The sequence below is a fragment of the Vidua macroura genome, chromosome 5 (genome assembly GCF_024509145.1).
Source record: "Vidua macroura isolate BioBank_ID:100142 chromosome 5, ASM2450914v1, whole genome shotgun sequence".
Classification (NCBI taxonomy): Eukaryota; Metazoa; Chordata; class Aves; order Passeriformes; family Viduidae; genus Vidua; species Vidua macroura.
The window spans coordinates 47,467,653-47,485,482 of record NC_071575.1 but is presented as its reverse complement, the minus strand read 5'-3'; positions in this window follow the sequence as shown (position 1 = coordinate 47,485,482).

Here is a 17,830-nt window from a genome sequence, read left to right as displayed (position 1 = left end):
CATCCTTAGGAAGAAACCAGGTAAATCAGGTGAGTTAAACAGATTTTATCCCAGTCTTTTCATGGTAGGATTTTAATTTTTTCCCAAACCAGTTTTAAAAGCCAAATGGATTTATAAGCATGGCACCATTCCTTGGAAAATACAGTTGTACAGTGTTATCTGCGGGTTTTGTGATTTCTGGCTTCTAGCTTTCATTAAAACAAGAAATTAAGACTACATCTTAGTATGAAGACCCATAACAGATAATTTAAATGTCTGAATAATTTAAAGGACATAGAGTATATTTAAAAAAATTAGATTGCTGCAGTGGATTACAATTGCTTAATCATAAACTCCTCAAAATTATTATCTTAATTTTGTTTTTAAAATGCTTCTCTAAAAGTATTTCACTACAGTGAGGATGGCAAGAGGTTAGAAGGATATAGAGAAATACCATTTTTCTGAGGTTTTTTCCTAACCTATTTTCTCCTGAATTGTGTGTATGTTGTATGGTTACACATCAGGCTGCCATGGTTTTCCCAAGCGCAGCTGCACACTCCTACAACAAAGAGTTGCCACATAAAAAAAAAAAAAAAAAGAAGAAAAAAGAAAAAAAAAAAAAAAAAAACAAACCACACAAGTCTTAGCAGGGAAATTATTCCTGTTTATTCATTTTCTGCATATTCATTAGCTCTGACAAGTCATGAATGCATTAGGTCTCTTACCCTTGTCCATATTTAGTCTCTGTCAATGTGCTCTATCCTGGGCACATCAGAGCCACTGCAGAGGCTGTGATGCATCCAGGTGTGTCAGTGCTTTTCACAGCGAACCATCCTGGGTAAGTTATCTGGATAATGCAAGAGGTTCTGCACTTTCTCATTAAATATATGACTGCTGCAGTTGTCTCCAGTCTGGATAGTTAGAATTAGAGTTTGGCATGGCAGAAACATACTTCAAAATCCCCTATGCACAAAAGGGCAATTTGGGAATACATCAAAGGTATCTCATATCTACCTGCTGCCAAAAGAGGCAGCAGTCCCACTGCCTTCCCCAGACTGAGCACTTGACCCAAAGCTGTCATTTGTCTGATGCCATGGTAAGGCAGTTCATGGAACCAGCTTGGCAGCAAGTTGGAACTGTTTCTCTGCAGGACCAGACACACACCACTGCCAACTGAGAGACAACTGTAGCACACAGATTAAAGAAGGGAGCAGGGGTGGAAAAACAGAACTGTCTGGACTTGCAGCACCTGCTTCAGTTTAGCCATACCACCCTGTAAGCAACAGAGTATCTAAAACTGACAAGAAAGATTAAATGCAGATTAGGAAATCCAATATCCTATCACCTCTGCAGAGTTTATGTTCCTGAACTAGTTTTCATCTACAGAGGCAGCAGAGGCTAAGGCATTTTCTCAAGAATTGGTACTTAAAAATGCTATTACCAAGAACAGAGCAGGGTTTGCTATTCTTCTTTTTAGATCACCGTGAGATGTATTTATTAGTGAAAGCAGGACAGTAGTATATGAAAGACCAATATGGAAACCCCTTTTGTTCATGAAGAAGGATTTTTTTTTTCTTTTTTCTTCTTTTTTTTTTTTTTTTTATGTGGCAACTCTTTGTTGTAGGAGTGTGCAGCTGCGCTTGGGAAAACCATGGCAGCCTGATGTGTAACCATACAACATACATCTTCCCATTTTCTTAAGTAGTGCCCTCTCCATCAGGCCCTATTCTGAGCACAATAGTAGACCAACATCTACAAGTCACGGTTCCCAGTGAATTGCAGGCTCTAATCCCAAGCAAAATAAAAATTACATTTTCTTCAGCTGGCCAGAGCAGCAACTATAGTACACAACAAGCCAGTTTGAGACTATTAGCCCATCTATGTTCAGAATCATACCACTGAAACAACAAAATAGAAGTCCTTTTAAACTTGGACTGCAGAATGCATGTAAGTCCTAACTCAACAAAATGACATTGTATGAAAAATAACCTTCATCACAGCAGTTATTTTACTGTTCATAGGTGCTAGAATTATCCACAAAAGAGGTAGTTCAAATAGAGTTACATAAAAGTGAACAGTTGTGTACAGCAGCTACCTTTAAAGATGAAAATGCTTTTGCTTGGATCTGTAGGAGAGTCACATTTCCCCAAATTCTAATGTAGATCTTGAGAGCACAGAAACAGGTGCTGTGAAACATGGAAAGAATTTTCCTTAGAGCAAAAAAGGTAGACAGTAATGACAGCCCATTTTATGCCCCTGTGACTGAAGAGGCGATTAGGTTAAAAAAATTTTAAAAGTTATAGCATGGTTAACAGAGGCTCTGAGACCTGAACTTTACTTCTGAAAAGGCTCTTTGAATTATCCTTTCTCTACTCCATTCATATTGTTCCCACAGAACAAAGGGAAACAAGCAAGTAAACATTCCATGCTTTCTGCTCTGTGATCGATCGATCGATTCTGTGATCGATGCTCACAGTACTTAAGAAACAATGTGGCTTAAACTCTCATTTCCAAGTGTAGGGGAGAAACATTAGATATATATTTTATTCCAAGAACAGAAGTGGGAAAAAAAATCAGCTACCTTATACAAACAAGGAAAAAATGTTGATTCTTCCAATTCTAAATTGCTGATAGCTGATGAATCTGTAAGTGATTTTTAGTTAAAGTTATCTGGTGAGATTTCAGGTAAATCCAGAAGGAGAATATGGGCACTAAAGTCTATGTATCCACCAAGTGACCAAGGCAGTGGCAGGGGTGCTCTTTTCACCCCTCTTGAACCAATATAAATGTGCAACAAATTCATGAAGCTAGCACTGGAGGAGATGGGATGAGTGTGAGTCTCATGAACTTATGGTTGGCAAAGCCATTATGGAGGGAGACCTTAAGGCTCTATTCATTGCAACTAAAGCTCATATTTATATTTTCTGTATTTTATTTCACATAATTAGATATAAAGGAAGAATCCTAGGTGCAGAGACAAAAAATCTGGAGCATCACATGTCAGGTCTCAACTTTCAGAGCCTTTTCTACAGTTGCACCTATGTGATCTCTCAGGGAGTTTCAATTTTTCTCTAGATGTCTGCAGTTTCAGTGAACAAAACAGAGCCACATGCAGTAACCCACAGGCAACTGCACCTTTTCTTTTTCTTTTTTTTTTTTTTTTTTTTGAGATGGGACATAAAGTTTTAACATCTCTCATGCCTCAAGTTGGAGGCAGACATGGAATAGGTCTCAGCTGCCAAACAGCTATTACCTGTGCTTCAAAGTCAGCCCCATGTGCACTAAGTGCTTTTACACAGCCTTCTGAAATCAGCCTCTCTTGGGAATGGATGGGGAAAGCTCAGTTTCTGGTTTCTGGTTAGGCTGAGGCTGGAGTTGTGCAAGGAGCTACAACAGCTGCATGGTTCTGACCACCTCTGCAGCATGCAGTAGCCCAGGTGCTGACATCCTCTTTAAGAAACACAAGCTTATGATTAATTACCTAAACTCTTACTGAGCCTTACTTCCAGCCCCCAATCCCTCTCTCAGATCAAGAAAATGGTTGTGCTATGGAGATATACAATTATCAAAAATATATCCACAAAAAAACAAGGAAATTTTTATAAAACTGAGAGTAAAATGTGTTTTTTTTTTTAATTTAAAAAATCATTCTAAAAATTATAGAATGCTTTTATGTACAAAATCAAATATTTAAAGTCCTACAGTTGATCCCATAGTTCAACTAAAGTTTGAGCATCTCTAATTGGCTGTATGCAACATTCTCCCTCTTCCTCTCCATGAAGAATTAAGAGAATCAGGCCTTTGACACTGATTCCAACAGAGAATCTACTAGGAAAAAAAAAAAGCTCATTCATATTCTGCCTAAAAACCAGCATAATAAGGCCTTGTGCTCCTCTCTGTGGATCATCATGTTTTCCTATTAAATCTTAATACACTGAATAACTGCTTCTGTCATATAAAATAGACTAAAAGATTACAACTCATAGCTGAGAGAGTAGATGGCTAATTTAAAAACTGAAAACCAGTGCCTACATCATTTTGAGAGATGCTGTACTGTGCAATCCAATATTAAGCATTATATGCTTTTATTTTAAAAATATAAACACCTTCCACCACTTGTCAGTTTTCAGAATAGATTCACATAATATGTTCTATTGATGTATGGAAGTCTGGTCTGGAGTGTGGTGAATATGATATTTAGCCTATTTTCATTATGAAACATAAATGCAAGAGCAGGGAAAATGCTATCACAGCTTTCATCTAACAATACAGAATGAACTTAATTCTTTCACTTTCTGTGACAAAAAAGAAAAAAAATGCAGTTTTTAGATTTCCATTATCCACATAGATCTTGGAAATGCTGTCAGAGGCAAAGGCCATCTGTGCAGAGACCTTGTGTTCCCACACAGCTGCTCTGAACATGCTTTGTTAATCAGAATTAGAGGACATTAAAGGTACTGTTGTAGGTTCTAGGCTCCATTGTCTTACAGCAAAGGAATCACATAATAGGATATATTTATACCTAATCCCATTATCAAGTAGCAAAAGCCTAGTACTGAACTAATAATCCTTTTTTGCCAGCATTAATTATCAGTGGATGCTGGTATTTTGCTCTCCTAAAGGGATGCTGTTATTCTTTCCTGATAGTGAGAGAAAGAATCAGGTTGCAAATCTGAGAGCCCTTTACAGAAAACTTCCAGCTAGCAGGTGTTTGTGGTTTTAAACAAGCAATATAACACTGTTAGTGCTGTTACTGTCCCAGCCATTCCAGGAGTTTTAGTGTATGAGGACACAGAGAAAAATCCCAAGCTGACTCAGGAGTTTTTCAGCTCAAAACCAATGTCTCAAACAGCATGGGGAAATAAACAGACATTCCACATCATGAAATACTTTTGTTATATGCTCTTGGAAAATAATTAGGCTGCTCATTTCCCCACAGCATCACTTTCTTTTTCAAGACAGAATAGTAAAAAACATATAACAGGCCAGTATCTAATATAAGAGTTAGGCACCAAGGTCTTTCTCCAAAACAAATATTCATAGCTTACTGGGCAGCAAAGGCAGAAAACTCCTGCATAAATCCTGTCATGCTTGGCTAAGAGCAGCAAGCAATATGCAATTTTCCATAAATTAGAACTTTAATCACAGCTGTCAATCACACATCTTTAAAACACAGATATATTTCTTTCCATACCTTCCAGCAGGTCTCCTCAACTTCACCCCATTGCCTCAGTCCCAAGTACTGAATTGCATCCACCTGCAGCCCAGCTCGGTCCTGGCCAGAACCTAATAATAGGTAAGGTGGTGAACAGCATCATTATTATACTACTATATACTGCCTTCTGGAGAAAACATTACCCACTCACCCCCAGTACTTTCTCTAATGAAAAGTGGAAGATTAACAGTTTCAGCCACACTTACTGCAGTGGTTATTAGAGGGTGAAAATAGTTCAGCACAATTAGATGATGAAACTAGCAGAAAATGTAAAAAACTATTGCTTAGGCAGCAAGGAAAAAAGATACACATATTGGCATTGCATTCCAGTTAAAAAGTGATTAAGAAACATCAGCATAGCAGTTATCTCCCACTATACCTCCTTCCTTTCAGGTCAGTTTCTAGTACTGGAGATCTTTTTTTATTTCTTGAAGTGTGTAAGACCAGAAAACTATATGCCAAATTTCAGACTGAATTTCATTTCTACATTGTAAAAAAGCTCTTGTCTCTCCAAAGCATTGGTATCTAATCAGATGTGGATCAGATTAGGTTACTTGTAGATTAGATTCCAAAACACTAAATACTCAAAATTCAGGTCAAGTGTAATGATCCATTTGTCTATTTTTTATGAGCTTGGTTATCTGTCATTTCAGACTGCTATCGTCTCAAGGCACTACAGAGAAATTTCAAACTTTGATCAGCCATGAGCTCATGAGTGCACTCCATCTCCTAAATTCTTATTTTTCCTTTCTTCCAGATGCGATCTCCAGGTAAATATTTAGTCATGTACAACATTTTTTCTTCATGACACATCTCTACTATAGTTTTCCCAATGACATTTTTTCACGAGATTATCTCTCTTAAAACTAATCTTCACCTCAAAATTCTGAGAACCCCTGCTTGGTCATTTTTGGTCTGTATTGTCACCTAGATTAACAAGGCTCAAACTGAAAGATATTTCTCAGAAATTTAGGTATTCAGAATTCTTCTTGAAGATGTAATGTCTGCCTAAGGAAGATTATCTCTAATAGACTTTCTCAGAAAGCATGAGCTCCTCTCCTCTCCTCTCCTCTCCTCTCCTCTCCTCTCCTCTCCTCTCCTCTCCTCTCCTCTCCTCTCCTCTCCTCTCCTCTCCTCTCCTCTCCTCTCCTCTCCTCTCCTCTCCTCTCCTCTCCTCTCCTCTCCTCTCCTCTCCTCTCCTCTCCTCTCCTCTCCTCTCCTCTCCTCTCCTCTCCTCTCCTCTCCTCTCCTCTCCTCTCCTCTCCTCTCCTCTCCTCTCCTCTCCTCTCCTGCCTTCGTTCCATTAAAATTTTGAAGATGAGAGACTGCCATTCCTTGAGAACAACCTATCCTTCAGAAGGTAAATGAATCCAAATAAAACACCACAAAACAAATGTGTGAGTTATTCAAGCCATCATTCTCAATTCAGTGTTGGCAAGCATAAAGAAGCAAAAATAATTTCAATTCCAACATCCTGCATGGAATATCTGCTTGTTTATAGCACACATCTGTTCTGGAAAAGATCTATGCAAGTAAAAGGATCAATGCACAAGTCTTATCTTATGGAGGCAATGCTGTGGAAAGGGTAGAAAGTCAATGACATGCTTCTACAGAAGATCAGTCTGTCCACCTGGGGACCAGTATCACAGCGCAGTTTTAATCTCTGGAGGTGTAAATCACAGGAGAAGATGCATTTTTGAAGATGGTTGTCTTTTTCTGGCACACAAAAAGAAAACTAAGCATTCAGGCATAAGCAGCAGTAGCAATAAATATTCAGCCCTCCAGTATCTTATTCCTAAGCATTTATAATCTAAATCACAGTTTTTACCAACAGTCTGTTTTGGCATGGTCCCAATTCTTATCAATGACTTCCAATTGCAGATGAACCACTAGAACACCAAATAGTGTATTACTTATGGAATGATATCTTTGTCATTATCAAAAAAAATTTTGTCCCTCACTGTGAATAAACAAGTTTTCTAAATGTTTAAATGTTGGATGGGAATGATCCCAAATTCTCTAATTCCACTTTTTTTTTTCTCCTCAGAAAAGACCAGTCACATAAAGCTAGCTTTTTCTTTCTTTCTTTCTTTCTTTCTTTCTTTCTTTCTTTCTTTCTTTCTTTCTTTCTTTCTTTCTTTCTTTCTTTCTTTCTTTCTTTCTTTCTTTCTTTCTTTCTTTCTTTCTTTCTTTCTTTCTTTCTTTCTTTCTTTCTTTCTTTCTTTTTCTTTTTCTTTTTCTTTTTCTTTTTCTTTTTCTTTTTCTTTTTCTTTTTCTTTTTCTTTTTCTTTTTCTTTTTCTTTTTCTTTTTCTTTTTCTTTTTCTTTTTCTTTCTTTCTTCCCACATAATCTCTGTCTCCTATTTCTACAATATTGTGTAAAATGAGATTGGTAACACTCAGGCCTAGCTAAGACCTAACCAAGGCATTTTACACCTGCTATCCCCATTGTAACAGTCACTGTTACAGTTGTTTTAGGAAACTCATTCTTCCAAGAGAAAAAAGCACTCTATCTTTTCAGTACACTCACAATTTCTGCTGCAATTCACTGATCATTATCACTATTGTTTTCATCAGTGGGGTTATGTTTATAGGTCTGCTTTCATTGAATCATTTTCTTCTCATAAATCGTTTAATCTCTCACCAAGCTGCCATATCACTTGAGTTGTACAACAGAAAAAAGGATGTATGGTCAGAACAGATGCAGCCAGTAAACCAGACATTTAGAGGTTTATATGCTCTTTCAAGAAAGTATAACATACTTTAATAACTTAAAAAAGGTTCGTTTTCTCCTTTTAGACTTCCTGCTTTTAAATGCACAAAGTTTAATACTGTTAGTTCCTCAAAATTACTTAAAATATAGGCAGACCCACAGGTGGCATTGTGTATAAGAAAAGCATCCCAGAAAACTCTTTTAAGCAGTACATAGAGTGTCTTTAAATATATGAATTTATGGGGCCAGTAAGAAATTATCAAAACACTAGTTAGGCTCTGTGTCTCCTCACAGACAGGGTCTCGTATATGTACTTAAGAAGACTCCCTGGCTATATTTCATGCTGCTTTCCAAGCAGAATTTAGATTAATTTAGAATCTCTCACTGAACAACTTTAATTATTCCAGAACAAGAAACATCAACATTTTAATAAATTGTATGATGACCTGCAAAAAGACATTCTGCTAAGAACTAAATAGAAAGTGTGCTCTCACAATTGGGCTAGCTTTATCAAAACCTGTGGCCTTGGTCTAAACATAGAAAAACATGTGGGTAGCAAGCTTTGCAGAAGGAATGCAATTAGTAAAGTTAGATTTAACAAATAAAGGCTCAAAGCACATCTGGGGATCACAAAAAAGGTAACTTTATTGATTATATTATTTTCATGTTGTCATTTCTTCCTCAAAAAACAGTAAGTAATAAAGACTGCTATCCTTTTTAACAGGTACATCATACAGAAAACACCTTCTACTCTAGCAGAGTCAAATTTAGATTTTGCATTAGATGATTACCAGCATTAGGTCTTTATTAAAATAGGAACAACAATACTTAACTTTAATAAAAATTAAATCCCAGGAAATGTCTTAAAAGGACACATACAGTGGAACTTCGCTATTCTGAGCACTTGGGACCTTTTACCATTTCAGATGATGGAAATTTTCTGGTGCTAAAATGTGATTGCTACTAGCATAAATCTATGTTATTCTTTTTTTTTTAATTGAATTTCAGAATTTTGAGCTAAGATATAATATGCAATAGCTTTAAAATGAGTGTACTGAATGCATACAAACACAGGGCTAGGTGAGCAGTACAGGAAGCACCAAGGTAATGCTCAGATGAGATTCAAAATGTACTTCCATGGTACATTCCAAAAATGGTTAGACAGAAAACAAAGGGAATTTCTCTTTTGCAATTATGTAGCATGGATAGGCATTGGGAACAAGAAAGAAGTAGCAGAGGTAACATGTAAACAGAGCCCACATCAGTGTGTTTTATCTTTCTCTGCACTGACCTGCCCAGAGGCCACAGCAGTATTCATGAAAAAAGAACATGACTTCTTTTGGTTTTGACCTGATGCTCCAGTCATTACCCTGTACTTTCTGTAGCCATGTCTACATTTTTAACTCCCTTTGCAGAAGTTTTAATTAGGTATTAGACTGAGTACTTTAGCCTTTCTGCATTTGTACTCTGCTTGCATTGGTCACCACACTTACTGGATTTCTTTTTCATAAAACAGAAATCTGACCATTTGCTTTTTTAAAACAAATAAGATGCAAGACTTATTCCTCAAAGCTGTATCACTTTTTTTTCTTTTTTTTCCACAGTTTCAATGCTTTTAGGATATAAAAATAAATTCATTAGTTGCTTCCTGACTAAAATGGAATTAAATCTGAATTTATTAAGACTGCTTTTATGTTGCATTAAACAGAGTATAAAAAAGACACAGAGTTTACACAATTAGAATAAAAAAATGTTGTGACTAGAACTTAGTTTAAAAAGTAAATTACAAGAATTTATGTTATTAAAATTATTTTTAAATCTTTGTGTGTTCCATGTCAGGATAAATTGCTCAGCTCTACCAGTACTGAACTGTAAGTGTTGTCCTTTAAAGGATGTAGCTAGAAATGTATGTATATATATATCTGTATGTTTGTTCACAAATAAAAGTGAAGATGTTACAAAATACTTTAATAGCTATATCTAAAATCTAGGACAAATAAATGCACAAGAAAATCTTCCATGGACTAAATAGATGAGATCCCAGGTAGAGATGGTAGATTAGACTCTATATTTGCTAATGCGTTTACTCCACCAAGGCACAAGCAACAGTGTTAACATTTTTTTTAAAGTGCAAAGAAAGCAACATGTTGCCTCATTACCAATTCTGATACAGAAGCAGTAACCTGATTCTGTTATCATTTGGAGACAAAAGCCATTTTTGGGTAAACCATGCGTAACTTTCCTGAAATTAATAAGTTTAAAACAGTGCAAAATTGGGATGAAAGAGAAGGCTTATATCTTTCAGCTGCATAGAAAAACCATTTTCTTTATATATTCCATAAATTCATAGGAAGCTTACATAAAATTTTCCATTTAGGCAATTTCCTGTAGCATAGCTAATTACTGTCATCTAACTAAGGGAAACATGTAATTGCAATATGACTCACTAGAACATTAAACTACTCGGAAGAAGATATAGTTTGCATAAACAATCTCAGCACTAAATTAATCTTTGAACAATACCGTCCTCTATTTATTTCAATATTTTGCAGAGATATTTAAAAACAGAAAAACTGCTCTATGGTTAAAGCTGAAGACCAGGAAAATGTGTAATGACTTCTTTTCTCGATATCACTGCCAAGTTGCCATAGACCCTGGATTTTAAGTATAAGGTTTTCTACAATAATGTCTCCTGCATACTTCAATGCCTATTTCTGGGCAGGCTGAGATATGTCTTAATTTTGATAGAACTCAGAAGCTTCCACCTTTTAGGGACCCAGAGACAGGCATTTCCTCTATGCTGTCCATGGGATGACTTGATGAATGTTCTGACCACAACTGCCAAGTCAACACAAGGTAGGAGATAGAATACCTTGGTGTGTTAGACACACCCAGGGGATGCAGAGCACCTACCTAGGCTTTTTCTACATCTCAAGAAAAGAATGTCATTGCAGAGCTCCAGGATGAAGTTCTTCTCTGTGTTAAAAGTGTAGGAAATCTTCATTCTAAAACCTATTGGTGAATACTCATTTTTTCTTAAAGGTTAAGTCACCTCTGTCAATTGAAGTTTCCTCAGATCAGCACTCAGAATTTTCAAGATTAAGTTGTGGCACTTTCAGGTATTTCAGCTGTATCCAGTCTTTTGATAAAAGACGTCACCTTTCCCTGCAAGCCTTGCCTACCTCACATGCCTGTGCTTCCTGGCTGTAACAGTACTGCTGCAGTGGTGGGGTGTATGGGGAGCATAGGAGCACAAGACTGCAGAGCCTGTTCGGTGACAAAGCACTTTAAAAGTCTGGAGATAGTCAGATAGATACAGTCAGAATATTACTAATGTCCACAGACCAGAATACCCTTCAATACTGGAAGTGAATAGAATTGTCCCTTAAAGCTGCTGGAATCATTTTGATGCAGTGAACAGACTTTGAGAATTAAAATTGTTAACACAACTCTGTCACAATATGAAATTCAATAGTTGCTTATAATCTGCCAGTTCTGCTACTGAAGCCTGCTTACTGTCGACTACCATTAAAAATCTTTTGTTCTCTTTATCAAAGCACAGACAGCAAAGGGGAAAAATGAAAGCACTAACAACTGAAAGTATTAAGCATTAATTATAAGCTTTCTTTTCAGTTGCCTTTTAGAGGGCAGTGGTTATCCTATTCAAAGGGCAATAAAAAAAAGTTACAGGGATTGCAACTGCAGCTGCAGTTATTGCTATTGAAATCAAATTTTGTTTTGTGAAGAGAAACCAAAACAAGCATGTACAAAGCAGGACAGAAAACCTAAGATAACCTGCAGCTCGTTTTTCTATTATTGATTGGTTTTCAGTGCTGGACCACCTCATCTAGCAAACTTTCCCTCAATATTAATTGTTCCTCTGATAGCAGTTCTGGTATCTGCAGCCTCTTCCGATATCTGAACACAAATGCTGCTTTCTAACTCTGCTTTCTGAACTACCCAGGTGTGTGTGGATTCTCATCTTGTAGATGAGGACCAGAAGCATCCAACTTTGCCATGTGCTTTGTATTGAAGCTCTAAACATGAACCCTGTCCTCTTCTTCCTTGTATCAACTTCAGAAGGACACAAGCAAGGTAAAATGAAACTCAAAAATCATTTCAGTTAGTAGGACACTGTCCTACATATTCTTCGGTTAAGGGGCAATCTGCCAGTGCAAGTAGCCAAACAGACAAATGAATTTGTCTTAAGCAGGGGACTAAAAAGATCTTTCTGAACAATTTGGATCAGTATCCAAAAAGGCCCAGCAAACAAATGAACTTCCAAAACTTCTGCAGTAGACCAAAAAGGGGATTCAGCTTTATTTTACTATACCATCCTGGGAAGCTGAGCCAGTACCACTGGACCAAATACTTTCCAACATGGTAGGTACTTTTTTTATAGCATAACTTACAGAGCAAAAGAGGAAAGATTCTTAAGCACTTCTTCAAAATAATGTTGCCAGAGCCTTTTGTTTTCCTGTTTCAGTGCCAGACACATGTCACTGGACACTTAAGGGTTGTATCTAAAGCTAAGAAGGCTACAGTGCTCTGCTATCCAGCTTTGGTCTGCTACATCTACTCAGGTACCCAGGCTGAGCCTGGGCTGATCTAATATGGCCCTCGAAAGCCATGGAAACGAGGGAATCCAACCTCCTTGGGACATGCCCTGGACATCACTTGATGCTGATTTACTAGTACTTGCTTATTCCTGTATTCCTTCTTGTATGCTTGTCTAATATTTAGATCTGCATTGTTTTCAGAATGTCGCTTGACATCTGTAGACTGACATTCAGAGGAAAGAAAAGAAAAGTAATATGAATTTAATACTATAATCTGAGTTTAAAATATCTGTAAATTCATTGCATATACTGACACCTATTTTTTTTACCATTAAAAATTTGGGGATTTTTTACTGAAAACTGTTTCCTTCTAACCCCCATGCAGATTTGCTCAGAGACAAACTAGTGACTGCTTTGCTGTCTAGAATTACAAATGTGGGAATGTTTAACCTGATTTATGGATATACTTCGAAGCCACAACTATTTTTCATGTATAAAAATAAGTAACAGAAAAAGAAATTCAAAAGAGTACCAATTTGTCAAGCATTCCTACAACTTTATCATTACTAAAATTCACAAACAATACTAAATATAACCACAGAAAATGAATGCTTACATACAAACAGAAGAAATAGTTTCTAATTCTGCAGCTTCAGAAAGATTTTATTGGAAACAGAATGTAACTCTAAATAGAAGAAGCATCAGCATAATCACCATTAATTGCTACTAAATAGACTTACATTTTTCTCACACAGCTCAGAGAAGTGTGAGGGACAGCAGCTGTTATCTATGCATCTGCTAAGATGACCATGTATTATAATGGATTTTCTAATGTGAATAAACACTGAAGACCTCTACCAGAAAATTATCAGATTTGTATTTTTTTTTCCTGAATATCCTTGTTCTTTGAAGAGAGGTATATAAAGGACATTGGAAATGACCAGGGATCAGCTCCTGAGATTACTGGTTATGTGTAACCAGATAAAATACAGAAAACTATATGAGGTGTTGAATTCTGTTCTCCTTGCTTACAAAAATGTGATTAAGTCAATGCTTTCCTGAGGAAAAATGGCACTATTGAACCTCAAACTGGTATTGTAATATGGAGATATCGCCTCTCTTATAGGACATTCTCTTCTACCTAGCCCAAATGTAGTTTATGTTACTCACATTACCCTCTCCACCTCTGCATTTCCCAAGGTGACCTGCATGGTCTAAGCATGAAGTGGAAACAATCAGCATCCACTTGTACTGTGACCAAATGACTACAGCTTACACAGGACAGTGAAAAAAAAGGCCTTAGTTTATATTACACATGAGTATACCTTTCCCAAATTTTCTACAGTAAAAACAAACACAGCACCATTCCTTAATAGACAGCATTCTCTTTTGGCTGTAGTCTCTCTGTTCATATTTAGTCATTTCATAGATACACTAAAAAACCACAAAGCCCAGTTCACACCTGTTACTTTTGTTTCAGTGCAGCTCCAGTAATTCTGCACATAAAAGTGGAATTACACTGGATGTTGCTGCTTCAAAGTGAATAGAGCCTGTTATTTGACACATCATCAGGGAATCCTACTTATTGTTACTCCACAGGCATCTCCACTGCTGTTCTGTGCAAACTGTGCTCAGTGGAAGTGTTTGAGGAAGAACAACTTTAGCCTGGACAGTTGCCACCTAATTGCCACTGAAGTCAGAGGATACATCAAAAAGGAAGAAGCTTTGGTATGTAAGGACAGCTTTTTCCTCACAACATTTGTCAGGAAGCAGGAAATTATACCAAAAATGGAATTTCAATCAGACTGTGCCATTTGTATTCAGCCTGAGGTTGCTCAGGATGTTTGCTATGCATGACATTTTTAGATCCTTCAAACTGCCAGATTAGAGATAGTTGGCATGGAGAAATAATAAAAATATAAAACTGAATCAGCTCTTTTCATTTGTTTGTTGTTTAAAATTCAAAAGGCATTTCTAGGCTTACAGTGATTGAGCTCCTAAAAGTCATAGATGGTAAAACATCATAAAGCAATAACCTGCAGCTAAGTTGTTCTTCATGCCCATTTTCTCTCTTTTGTAACAGTTCACATACTGTGACTGACTCAACATCCCATTCTAATATAACTCCACTTTATCATTTTTGGCCAATAATGTCTAATATAGTTTTGGATAAAAATACCACTTTTTGAAAAGTAGATTTGAAAAAGTAGAATCAATCTCAGCCTGCCTTGATTTTTTTTGATTTTTTTTTTTTTTTTTTTTTTTTTTAGATTTGGGTAACAGTATTTGATATAATTTCCAGGATTTCCAATATATAATTAATTTACAATCATATATAGATCTGGACATTTCAAACCTTTAGAAATATTTATGAAATCATTTCTTGCAAGATATCAATAAAATGGAAGCCTGAAACTACAGTCCCAAGTGAGTTTTCAGAATGCTAAAATATTCTCTTCAGCACTGAACGTTTTAATATCTTTTTAACATGCTCTGGGTTTCAAAACAGCAGAAAATAGGCAAAGGTTCAAGCTTCAGATCTGAAGAATTATTTTATTTATATAATCAAAATATTTTTTATTATCAAAACTTTCCCAAAAGTCACATCAAAAGTGATTGGAGATCTTCCAGGACTTGAAGCTCTTGCAAAATATTTTTAGCAGATGAGAAGGTGCAATGAGAAAGTACTTCAAAAGTTTGGTTTAAGTCTGTTCACATGATGAACCTGCTGCTCATACCAGTTCTCTTCTAAAGAGTGAATGATGCTAATATCCAACATGAGAGCTGACAGTGCATAAAACTATTTGGGCTGCACTGAAATTTATCTGCTCCTCTGCTTCACACGCCTGTGCCAGTAATACAGTCATATTCTTCATTTCACCTGTGCTGTTGGACACATATTTTTTATCTTTCCCTCTAACACTCTTTTATAGTTCTCATGCCATGGGGGGGTCTTAAGAAACTGTAAATGTTGGCAAGGATAACAGTCCAGAATAGGATTCATCCTTTCCCTTGGCAGATCTGAGGGCAGAGTTTTGTGGGGTGAGCCTAGAAACCTCCCCCCATCCCTGCTGCTGCTGCAGCCCAGGGAAGCTGGGGCACCAGGCACTCCCCCTGCAGCCCCTCCCAAGCAGCAAGGGCTCCCCTGCACCTCGGCACTCCTCAGTGTGAGGAGCAGGGCAGGCAAACCCAAATTAAGCTCTTTGGCTTCAGGGTGTCAGGAGCCCACAACAACTGAGTGCTGTCTCTACAGGGCTGCAAGTAATCTGCCCTGAGAGACATTCTCTGGCCTTCTTGTGAAACTGGGCACTTCATACCAAGAGTGACTATGTCATGGTTCAAATACAAATTCACAACACAAGACTGAAAAAATACATACAGTCAGCAACCTAGAGCATTGCTAACAGGATATAGAAGATCCAGCTCTTAGTCCATAATCCTCAACAAGGAGTTGAGGAGATTTTATGTACATTGCCTCATCTGACATTTTCCTGTATCATTTAGGGAATACAGCATTTCAGGCAGAACTAACATTCCCAGGAGCCACATGGAGAGAGATACAGCTTCAGTCACTTGGCAAGTTTCCAGGAGCTTCCAGGTACATATCTGCACCTAGTTCTAGACATAACTGGGTGAAAATCTCTGAAGTCAGTAGCAAAACTCCCATTTGTATCCATATGGGAAAAATATTACAGGAAGGAAGCTATTTGCTCAGATGAGTAGAAGTTTTTCTGACTCGGACATAACAAAGAAAAAAAAGATAGTTGTCACCACCACAGAAATTCACAGAAGGCTTGATGCAATCTTGCAGTGGTATCAGTAGCCATGTCTGTCCCAGCTTTGTGTGATAGCTGGTGGTTGTGACCTTACACATGACAGCGATCTGTACAAAAAAAAGTTTCAAATTATTGTTAGTATTTGTTGAGACTTCATAGAACAGGACAGAAAACCTGTGAACAGGTTAAAGTACTCTTGCTATCTGTGGGTACAGGATTTTCTCTTCATTTAGGATAACTAGGATTGGAAGATGTCTCAGGAGGTCTGTAGTGCAACCTTCTTCTCAAAGCAGGGTCACTTGTGAGCTCAGAGCAAGTTCCTTAAGGATTTATCTGGTTAGTTCTTGAAAAACTCCAAAGCTGGGATAGTGCAACCTTTCTAAGAAGCCCATACCAGACTGTCCTCATGAAAAAATTTGCACCTTATATCCAGTCAGAACCTCTCTCACTGTACTTTACGCTCCTTGTCTCTCATCATCCTGCTATGCGCTTCTTTGTAGGGTCTGGCTCACTCTCCTTGACACATTCCCCTCACATACTGGCAGGATGCTGTTAGGTGCCCCTAAAGAAGCCGTCTCTCTTCCAAATAAAGCTGAAGAAAAGTACTGTAACTCCTGCATTTTAATAATATTGTCCACATAGAGAAGAAGTGGTTTGGATTGCTAATGTGATCCTGTGTAATAGAAACTTCTAAAATAACCTTTATGTAAGTGATACTACATTTTTGAGGGTGAAGGATAATATTGCAAAATGAAAGACCTAAAATTAGGTGCAATATTTCATGAATAATAAATTTCTGGAAACTATTAGAGAGTATCTGTGGAATGCAGAAATTCCTCTCCCTATATTTAGGCAGAACAGAAAACAAGGCCATCTTGAGTTCTTCAAAAAGCTTAACTTTTTGAATGACACCCCAGAAATCAAATAAAAAGGGAATATCCATCTCCTTTATTAGAATTTTCAACATACTGTGGTTTTTCAACAAATTTCAACATTTGCTGTGGTTGTCAGTGGTCCGTGAAAAATACTCTGAGAAAAAAAGCCCCAACTTTAATTACTAGGAGAAAAGTAATCTAGTTATGATCACACCTGTCTAAGTTTTGCTATCTAACTGGAGATTTGCTGTCATTCATCACTATAACACTGCATTTCAGGTCTGACCTGGGCATGCCATTTTAGTGTATATGTAGCCAGCACACTTGGGTTAGATCTCACTTGAGCAGCAACATAATATTTATTAAAAAAAACAAAACAAAACAAAACAAAACAAAAAAAACAAAAAAAAAAAACAACAAAAAAAAAAAAAAAAAACAAAAAAAAAAAACAAACAAAAAAAACAACCAACCAAACCTAAAAACTTCTCAGAAAAAGTAGATCACTTCAGTAACCACACAAGTCCATGAATGGTAAATTAATTGAGGAGTATGTTACACTACTTTCAGAATAACCACTGTATGCTCCATTAGTATTTGGCAATCAGGTACGAAATGTCACCAGATATCCTGGCACACCAATGTGTGGACAGAAGGACTGACACTCTCTGGCTACAAGGTTACTGGGTGTGAAGCTAGTCTAGTTCTGCACATACT